Source organism: Triticum urartu, unplaced genomic scaffold, assembly GCF_056163025.1.
Source record: "Triticum urartu cultivar PI428250 unplaced genomic scaffold, HENAU_Tu73 scaffold2, whole genome shotgun sequence".
In the NCBI taxonomy this organism is placed as follows: Eukaryota; Viridiplantae; Streptophyta; class Magnoliopsida; order Poales; family Poaceae; genus Triticum; species Triticum urartu.
In genome coordinates this window covers 1,439,603-1,449,741 of record NW_028260368.1, presented here as the reverse complement: position 1 = coordinate 1,449,741, position 10,139 = coordinate 1,439,603, and positions in this window count along the sequence as shown.

The window sequence follows — 10,139 nt, the reverse complement described above, 5'->3', positions numbered from 1 at the left end:
TCTTATTTACTCTTTACTTTATTTTTTCTATTTAAAGTTGATCAATTTACATAATGTATCTATAAACAAAGTAATAAATATACTTAAAACAAAGTAGGAATTCGCAAAATGGATAAAATCATTGCAGTTATTATAGGGAAGTCTAGAGATATCCTATTTGAAGGAGGACGGGATTCAAATCAGGGAAAGGATCCTTTCTTCTATTGATTTGATAGAAATTCGTTTTTCTTTTCCTGTCTGTATGATTTTGATTTTCGATGAATGAGCCTTTGGTAATGCTTTTATCTCTATTCTATGTCGCAGGCGCCTATCCAGTCTATAAACAAATACTAATGAGAAAATGAAAACTATACTAAACTAAAGAAAACATAGGATAGAGATCCTAAAATCTAAAAAAGGGCATATTAGGGCTATACGGATTCGAACCGTAGACCTTCTCGGTAAAACAGATCAAACGGATTATTATCGAAATGATTTGAACTGTTTCAAAGACCCAACATGCATTTTTTTGCATTGGGCTCTTTCATAAACTGATTTAAAGATCAGTTAGTCCACCATAGTTTTTCTTTACGGAAAGATAATGAGATGGCTCCCTGTGCTCTGATTGATTTTTTGTATTATGATCTATCTAGGAGCAATACCAAAGTGTTTCAAAGGAGGATTACCTTGACTTAGGTCTGCCTCCGGTCTAAATTAAATCAACCTAAGTGAAATGGAGTCTCTATCGTTCCACTGCAAGAGTTAACTATGAGACTTCATACACCTTAAAGTTCATAGAACGAAAAGAAGTTTTTTGGAGGCCCTTATCCTCATTACGCCTAGCATTTAGTGGGCTGGATATTTACCTTATCAACTAGCAAATCCATAAGGGTTCTATTTGATTAGGCACCTGAATTGGCACCTGAATCGGACTGAACCGACTGTTTGTCAGGCTACTGTTCTCCTATTCTCTCGAATCTATGAAGTAAGACATTGATTTTGCAATAAGATCGATTATGTTCATTGCATAATAAGCTCCTTTGAAAAGCATTGGCGCACGTGTAAACGAGTTGCTCTACCGAACTGAGCTATAGCCCTTATCAGAGATATCTTAACATATAGATAATTTCTTGTCAAGATGAATATTTTCTAATGCCAGAGGATACCCCTTTGATCTGTATCTGTTTAGTATTTAGTTTAGTATTTAGTATATAACAGACCAATAACAGAGCGGTATTGCTTAGAAAAGGGATTCAATATATAATCGATCGAAGTAATGGGTCTTCCTTTGTGGTGATAAATTGCCTACTTAACTCAGTGGTTAGAGTATTGCTTTCATACGGCGGGAGTCATTGGTTCAAATCCAATAGTAGGTAAGTAGGTAGAAAAATTACTAGATAGCATTGGACTTACTTCGCTTCGCTATCTAATAACTTTTTCTACCCCTCTTCCCTTTTTCTTTGTATCAACTATAAACCACTGGATTGTCTTCAATTGGATGGGGGAATCCAATTGACAGCCTCGATTCGTATCCTAGCTCGTCTGAGAGCGAGCTTCGCTTCAACCAAATCTTTCGTACCCTCAGCTTTACTCAAGTTAGCTTCGGCTATTTCAAGTGCCTTTTGAGCTTCTTCCGGATCAATATCACTACCCAGTTCCGCATCATTTCCTAAAATGATGATCTCATTATTAACTATTCTCGCAAAACCGCTCCACAGAATCGCTGTTAACCATTGGTCGTTGAGGAGGCGTATTCTCAAAGGACCCATATCTACTGCTGTGTTAATGGGGGCGTGGTTTGGTAATACGCCAATTTGGCCACTATTAGTGGATAAAATGATTTCTTTCACTTCACAATCCCAAATAATTCGCTTAGGAGTCAGTACATAAAGATTTAATTTCATTTCTTCGATTTGTTCTCCTCTTCTAAGGTTATAGCTTTCGTGCTAGCTTCATCGATGTTACCCACCAAATAAAAAGCCTGTTCAGGTAGGCCGTCTAATTCTCCGGAAAGGATTAGTTGAAATCCCCTAATAGTTTCCGCAAGAGCAACATACTTTCCTGGAGAACCAGTAAAAACTTCTGCCACAAAGAACGGTTGTGATAAGAAACGCTCAATTTTTCTTGCTCTTGCTACAGTTAAACGATCCTCTTCCGATAATTCATCCAAGCCAAGAATTGCGATAATGTCCTGAAGTTCTTTGTAACGTTGTAAAGTTTCCTTAACTCTTTGCGCAGTTTCATAATGTTCGTTGCCAACGATCCGAGGCTGTAACATAGTCGAGGTTGAATCTAAAGGATCTACTGCTGGATAAATACCCTTGGAAGCTAATCCTCTGGAAAGTACGGTAGTAGCATCCAAATGTGCAAATGTTGTGGCAGGGGCAGGGGTCGGTCAAATCGTCTGCAGGTACATAAACTGCTTGAATCGAAGTTATAGATCCCTTTTTAGTAGAAGCAATTCTTTCTTGCAAAGAACCCATTTCTGTACTAAGAGTAGGTTGATAACCCACTGCGGAGGGCATTCTCCCTAATAAAGCGGATACCTCTGATCCTGCTTGAACAAAACGAAAGATATTATCGATAAATAAAAGCACGTCTTGCTTATTAACATCTCGGAAATATTCCGCCATAGTTAGGGCAGTTAAACCAACTCTCATACGAGCTCCCGGTGGTTCATTCATTTGGCCATAGACTAGAGCTACCTTTGATTCCTCAATATTTTTTTCATTAATTACTCCGGATTCCTTCATTTCCATATAAAGATCATTTCCTTCACGAGTCCGTTCCCCTACTCCACCGAATACGGATACGCCCCCATGAGCTTTAGCAATGTTATTGATTAATTCCATGATCAGTACTGTTTTACCTACTCCAGCCCCCCCAAATAGTCCTATTTTTCCTCCACGTCGATAAGGAGCTAAAAGATCGACGACCTTAATACCTGTTTCAAAGATGGATAATTTCGTATCTAACTCGATAAAGGCAGGCGCAGATCTATGAATAGGGAACGTTGCACTACTATCTACAGGACCCAAATTGTCAACAGGCTCCCCAAGAACGTTGAAAATTCGTCCGAGAGTAGCTCCACCGACCGGAACACTGAGAGGAGCTCCCGTGTCAATCACTTCCATTCCTCTCATCAACCCGTCCGTAGCACTCATAGCTACAGCTCTAACTCGATTATTTCCTAATAATTGTTGTACCTCACAAGTCACATTAATTTGCTTATCGGCAGTGTCTCTACTCTGGACTACCAAAGCGTTATAAATATAAGGTAACTTGCCTGGGGGAAAAGTGACATCCAGCACGGGTCCAATAATTTGATCGATACGACCTGTACTTTTTTCTTCAATTGTGGAAACCCCGGGAGGAGAAGTAGTAGGATTGGTTCTCATAATTATCACATAATTAAAAAAAAGGAATTTGTCGAAATTTTTCTTTTTTTATTGTTGAATAATGCCAAATCAAATCAAAAAAAATCCAAAAGTAAAAAGGAAATGAATTAGTTAATTCAATAAGAGAGAAAAGGGGACCAGGACTTGATTTCGTTGCCCAAGCGAATCCCATTCAATCGTTTACTCATGGAATGAGTCCATTGGAAAGTTCAATCAATCTTTTTTTTCATATACATTTTGCCTTTTGTGGAGGATCTGTGCCTACTCTACTTTCCTATCTAGGACTTCGATATACAAAATATATACTACTGTGAAGCATAGATTGCTGTCAACAAAGAATTTTATTAGTATTTAGTTAGGTATTTGCATTCAAAATAAGAAAAGAGAACTATTAAGAACTTGTAAAATAAGGATTAGGAATTAATTTGGGTTGCGCTATATCTATCAAAGAGTATACAATAATTATGGATTTGGTAAATCAAATCCATGGTTTAATAACGAACCGTGTTAACTTACCATAACAACAACTCAATTCCTATCGAATTCCTATATTGGAATTCCTATAGGATAGAACATACACAGGGTGTACGCATTATATATGAATGAAACATATTCATTAACCTAAGCATGCCCTCAATTTTCTTTAATGAGTTGATATTATATTAATTGAATATCCTTTTTGTTTTACGAGATTTTTGCTAAAGTTTCATTTACGCCTAATTAACATCGAGTAGACCCTGTTATTGTGAGAATTCTTAATTCAAGAGTTATAGGGAGGGACTTATGTCACCACAAACAGAAACTAAAGCAGGTGTTGGATTTCAAGCTGGTGTTAAAGATTATAAATTGACTTACTACACCCCAGAGTATGAAACTAAGGATACTGATATCTTGGCAGCATTCCGAGTAAGTCCTCAGCCTGGGGTTCCGCCCGAAGAAGCAGGGGCTGCAGTAGCTGCCGAATCTTCTACTGGTACATGGACAACTGTTTGGACTGATGGACTTACCAGTCTTGATCGTTACAAAGGACGATGCTATCACATCGAGCCTGTTGCTGGGGAAGACAACCAATGGATCTGTTATGTAGCTTATCCATTAGACCTATTTGAAGAGGGTTCCGTTACTAACATGTTTACTTCCATTGTAGGTAACGTATTTGGTTTCAAAGCCCTACGTGCTCTACGTTTGGAGGATCTACGAATTCCCCCTACTTATTCAAAAACTTTCCAAGGCCCGCCTCATGGTATCCAAGTTGAAAGAGATAAGTTGAACAAGTACGGTCGTCCTTTATTGGGATGTACTATTAAACCAAAATTGGGATTATCCGCAAAAAATTATGGTAGAGCGTGTTATGAGTGTCTACGTGGTGGACTTGATTTTACCAAAGATGATGAAAACGTAAACTCACAACCATTTATGCGCTGGAGAGACCGTTTTGTCTTTTGTGCCGAAGCTATTTATAAATCACAGGCCGAAACCGGTGAAATCAAGGGGCATTACTTGAATGCGACTGCGGGTACATGTGAAGAAATGATTAAGAGAGCTGTATTTGCAAGAGAATTAGGGGTTCCTATTGTAATGCATGACTACTTAACTGGGGGATTCACCGCAAATACTACTTTGGCTCATTATTGCCGCGACAATGGCCTACTTCTTCACATTCACCGTGCAATGCATGCAGTTATTGATAGACAGAAAAATCATGGTATGCATTTCCGTGTATTAGCTAAAGCATTGCGTATGTCTGGGGGAGATCATATCCACTCCGGTACAGTAGTAGGTAAGTTAGAAGGGGAACGCGAAATGACTTTAGGTTTTGTTGATTTATTGCGCGATGATTTTATTGAAAAAGATCGTGCTCGCGGTATCTTTTTCACTCAGGACTGGGTATCCATGCCAGGTGTTATACCGGTAGCTTCAGGTGGTATTCATGTTTGGCATATGCCAGCTCTGACCGAAATCTTTGGGGACGATTCTGTATTACAATTTGGTGGAGGAACTTTAGGACATCCTTGGGGAAATGCACCTGGTGCAGCAGCTAATCGAGTGGCTTTAGAAGCCTGTGTACAAGCTCGTAACGAAGGGCGCGATCTTGCTCGCGAAGGTAATGAAATTATCCGAGCAGCTTGCAAATGGAGTCCTGAACTAGCCGCAGCTTGTGAAGTATGGAAGGCGATCAAATTCGAGTTCGAGCCGGTAGATACTATTGATTAACTAGATAAAACTAAAGATAAAGAAGGTATAAATAAAAAAGAAACGAAATAAAAAGAGAAAAAAATCAGTTATGAAATGCAGTAATTCTTCTTTATTCTTCTAATTGATTGCAATTAAACTCGGCTCAATCTTTTTTAGAAAAAAAAGATTGAGCCGAATAAAAATAGATCATGATATGATCATGAGACTTGACAAATTGAGATTCGTCTATTCTATATATCTAGAATATATATATTAAGGTATAATACAATAAAGAAATACAAATAAAATAATAAAATAATAAAATATAGTATTATCATATGATAATGATAATGGAATCAAATACGCAGTATTTACAGAAAAAAGTCTTCGTTTATTGGGAAAGAATCAATATACTTTTAATGTCGAATCGGGATTCACTAAGACAGAAATAAAGCATTGGGTCGAACTCTTCTTTGGTGTTAAGGTGGTAGCTGTGAATAGCCATCGACTACCTGGAAAAGGTAGAAGAATAGGACCTATTCTGGGCCATACAATGCATTACAGACGTATGATCATTACCCTTCAACCGGGTTATTCTATTCCACTTCTAGATAGAGAAAAAAACTAAAGGAGAATGAATGAAAAAAGACATAGTTTGGAAGTTAGACCTTTTTATAGGACTCTCTTTCAATTTCAAAAAAGAGGACGTTTGAAACTTTTAACAGGCGTAATCGTGAGTCAACAAGTGACTCGAACTGTGTGTAAAAAAAGAAGCATTTTTTTTTTTTCAAAATGCTAGAACTAGATAAGGAAGTTTTCTATAACCTTGAGAAAAAGGATAAAAAGGTAGTTTTTTTTTAGTTTATGACTCCGATCAAGAGCGAGAAATCCTTGATTTGGGATTGGACATAGAACCTGGACCCATCGTAGAGACGTTTAGTTCAAAAGAAAGGATCGTATCCTGATGGTAAGAATTATACTTTCGTGGAAATACAGCGCTATAGACTTCAATGCGGTAGAGTAGACGTTTTGTTTCTAATTTTTCTGGACCAAACCTCCGCTCCGACCCAACGATACAATGAATTTTTTCTGTTCATATTCATAAATAAAAAAGATTCGGAATCGCAATGCTACTATATGCGTCCAGAGGAGTATTTGGAATAATATTCTTCTATAATCCATTATTGCGGGGGGTCTTACTAACAGGGCTTCGCTGCACGGGACAGGTCTTCGTCGAAAAGCTAACTCCACCCGGCATTTTCATACCCTTTCTTTGGGTGGTATATCGCCTTTTAAAGTCTAAGAGGGTAGTAGGGGATCTATAGTAGGTAAGATAATTTGCCCTTTGATTTTGATTGAATATACTATTTTTCCGCCTTTACCACGCATTATTGTATGCGCTTCTAGAGAAGTATGTATGCAGGAAAGTAAATTCTAACCGCTTTCTTTTGAATCCAATTTCAAATTAGATTAGAAAGATAGAAAGGCCATGAGGATGGGAAAATCAAAATAAAATCTTTTTAATTAGTTCTCCTTTTTTGGAATTTTCTTATTATCCTTTCATTTTTTTTACAGAATATTTTTCAAACTAAAAATAAAAAATACAATACAATAGTCAATATTCCTTATAATAGATATACTTAATTATATCATAAGAATCTTAAGATATTTTTCGACTAGATAGAAATAGTAAATTTGAATTGAGACACCTATTCCATGACGGATTTAAACTTACCTTCTATTTTCGTGCCTTTAGTAGGCTTAGTATTTCCGGCAATTGCAATGACTTCTTTATTTCTTTATGTGCAAAAAAATAAGATTGTCTAGTATTTTTTAGTGTAAGTAATATAATATGGTAGGGTATGTGGCTTTTTCTACACACACTTTCTACACACAAATGAAAAACGGTTATGGATGCGGATATAGGCTACGAGCATAAATGCATGAATATGCAGAGCCAGGTATAGCGAGTTTTATTTTATTTATTTTAATTGAATCAACGAATATTTTTTGAATAGAAAGTCAATGTATCTAACCTATTATTTCACAGGAGTACTAGTTGCTGAAGGCGATTTCAGAATCAAAAAAAGTAAAGTCAAAATTATTTAGCTTATTCTCTCAATTTCAATCGACCGCTGCTGGATTTAGTATATCTAATATGAATTGGCGATCAGAACACATATGGGTAGAACTTCTAAAAGGTTCTCGAAAAAGGGGTAATTTTTTCTGGGCCTGTATTCTTTTTCTAGGTTCACTAGGATTCTTATCGGTTGGGATTTCCAGTTATCTTGGTAAGAATATTATATCTATACTTCCATCTCAAGAAATTCTTTTTTTTCCGCAGGGGGTCGTGATGTCTTTCTACGGAATCGCAGGCCTATTCATTAGCTCCTACTTGTGGTGTACTATTTTGTGGAATGTAGGTAGTGGTTATGACCGATTCGATAGAAAAGAGGGAATAGTGTGCATTTTTCGTTGGGGATTCCCTGGAATAAAACGTCGCGTCTTCCTTCGATTCCTTATGCGGGATATCCAATCAATTAGAATTCAGGTTAAAGAGGGTCTTTATCCTCGTCGTATTCTTTATATGGAAATCCGGGGCCAGGGGATCATTCCCTTGACTCGTACTGATGATAAATTTTTTACTCCACGAGAAATTGAACAAAAAGCTGCCGAATTGGCCTATTTCTTGCGCGTACCAATTGAAGTATTTTGAGGTATCTTTTTTGAACTGAGTTGAATGAAGAAAAGAAGAATTGGAAGAAGAAAAGTTTTCTCAACACAGGGAGGAAGTCCCTTCTAAATTGGATTTGTTATTGTAAGGGGATTTTTAAGTATTTATCTAAAGGAAGGAACAAACGAGGATAAGAGAAATTTGCTTTTAATTTTTTTTTATCCAAGTTAGATATATCGCATACTATTCTTCCTTTTTCATCCGAAAGGGCTTTTTTTTTATTCTATTTCACTATTTCATTCCATCTAGATCTAAGAAAGAACCCAATGCACTGAAATTCCACTAATAACTAATATACAAAAAAGAAGAATAGATACAGGGTATCAAACCTATAGAGTTTTTGCTTCAAAGAAATAGAAATATCATGAAATAGAAATATCATCATATAGAGTCAGGGAATGGAATAGAGTCAGCGAATGAAGCATATTCATTAACAACTCCATTTACAGATCAAAAATGAAAAAAAAGAAAGCATTGCCTTCTTTACTATATCTTGTATTTATCGTACTTTTGCCTTGGGGGGTCTCTTCCTCATTTAACAAATGTCTGGAACTTTGGATTAAGAATTGGTGGAATACCAGGCAATCCGAAACTCTCTTAACTGATATTCAAGAGAAAAGGATTCTAGAAAGATTCATAGAATTAGAAGAACTTTCTCTCTTGGACGAGATGATAAAAGGGAAACTAAAGACACATGTACAAAAACCTCCTACAGGAATACACAAGGAAATAATACAATGGGTCAAAATAAATAATGAGGATCATCTCCATACCATTTTGCATTTCTCGACAAATATAATCTGTTTGGCTATTCTAAGTGGTTCTTTTTTTCTGGGTAAAGAGGAACTTGTCATTTTGAATTCTTGGGTTCAGGAATTCTTCTATAATTTAAATGACTCAATAAAAGCTTTTTTTATTCTTTTAGTTACTGATTTTTTTGTTGGATTTCACTCCACCCGTGGTTGGGAACTAGTAATTCGTTGGGTCTACAACGATTTTGGATGGGCTCCTAACGAGCTTATTTTCACTATTTTTGTTTGTAGTTTTCCAGTAATTCTAGATACATGTTTGAAATTTTGGGTCTTTTTTTGTTTAAATCGTCTATCTCCTTCGCTTGTAGTCATTTATCATTCAATTAGTGAAGCATAAATTCATTTGATCTCCCGATATTAATATTAATCAAATTAGCAAGCATCTTTTTTTAGAAAGAAAGCCCTTTTCCATTTTAGCAAAATTCTTTCTATTTATACCTACTTTAAGGTATTCATCATTGCAGTACAACTGTTGCAGTAGAATGACAACAGATTCGTGTATAGGGAACTAGATTAGCTTAGCTACCTATCTAATTTATTGTAGAAATTCTGGGATCTGCGATTGGACATGGAAAATAGAAATACTTTTTCTTGGGTAAAGGAACAGATAACTCGATCGATTTCTGTATCGATCATGATATACGTAATAACTCGGACATCTATTTCAAATGCATATCCCATTTTTGCGCAGCAGGGTTATGAAAACCCACGAGAAGCAACTGGACGAATTGTATGTGCCAATTGCCATTTAGCTAGCAAGCCCGTCGATATTGAAGTTCCCCAAGCTGTGCTTCCCGATACTGTATTTGAAGCAGTTCTTCGAATTCCTTATGATATGCAATTGAAACAAGTTCTTGCTAATGGAAAAAAGGGAGGGTTGAATGTAGGTGCTGTTCTTATTTTGCCCGAGGGATTCGAATTAGCGCCGCCCGATCGTATTTCCCCTGAGTTAAAAGAAAAGATAGGAAATCTTGCTTTTCAGAGTTATCGTCCCGATAAAAAAAACATTCTTGTGATAGGCCCTGTTCCCGGTAAGAAATA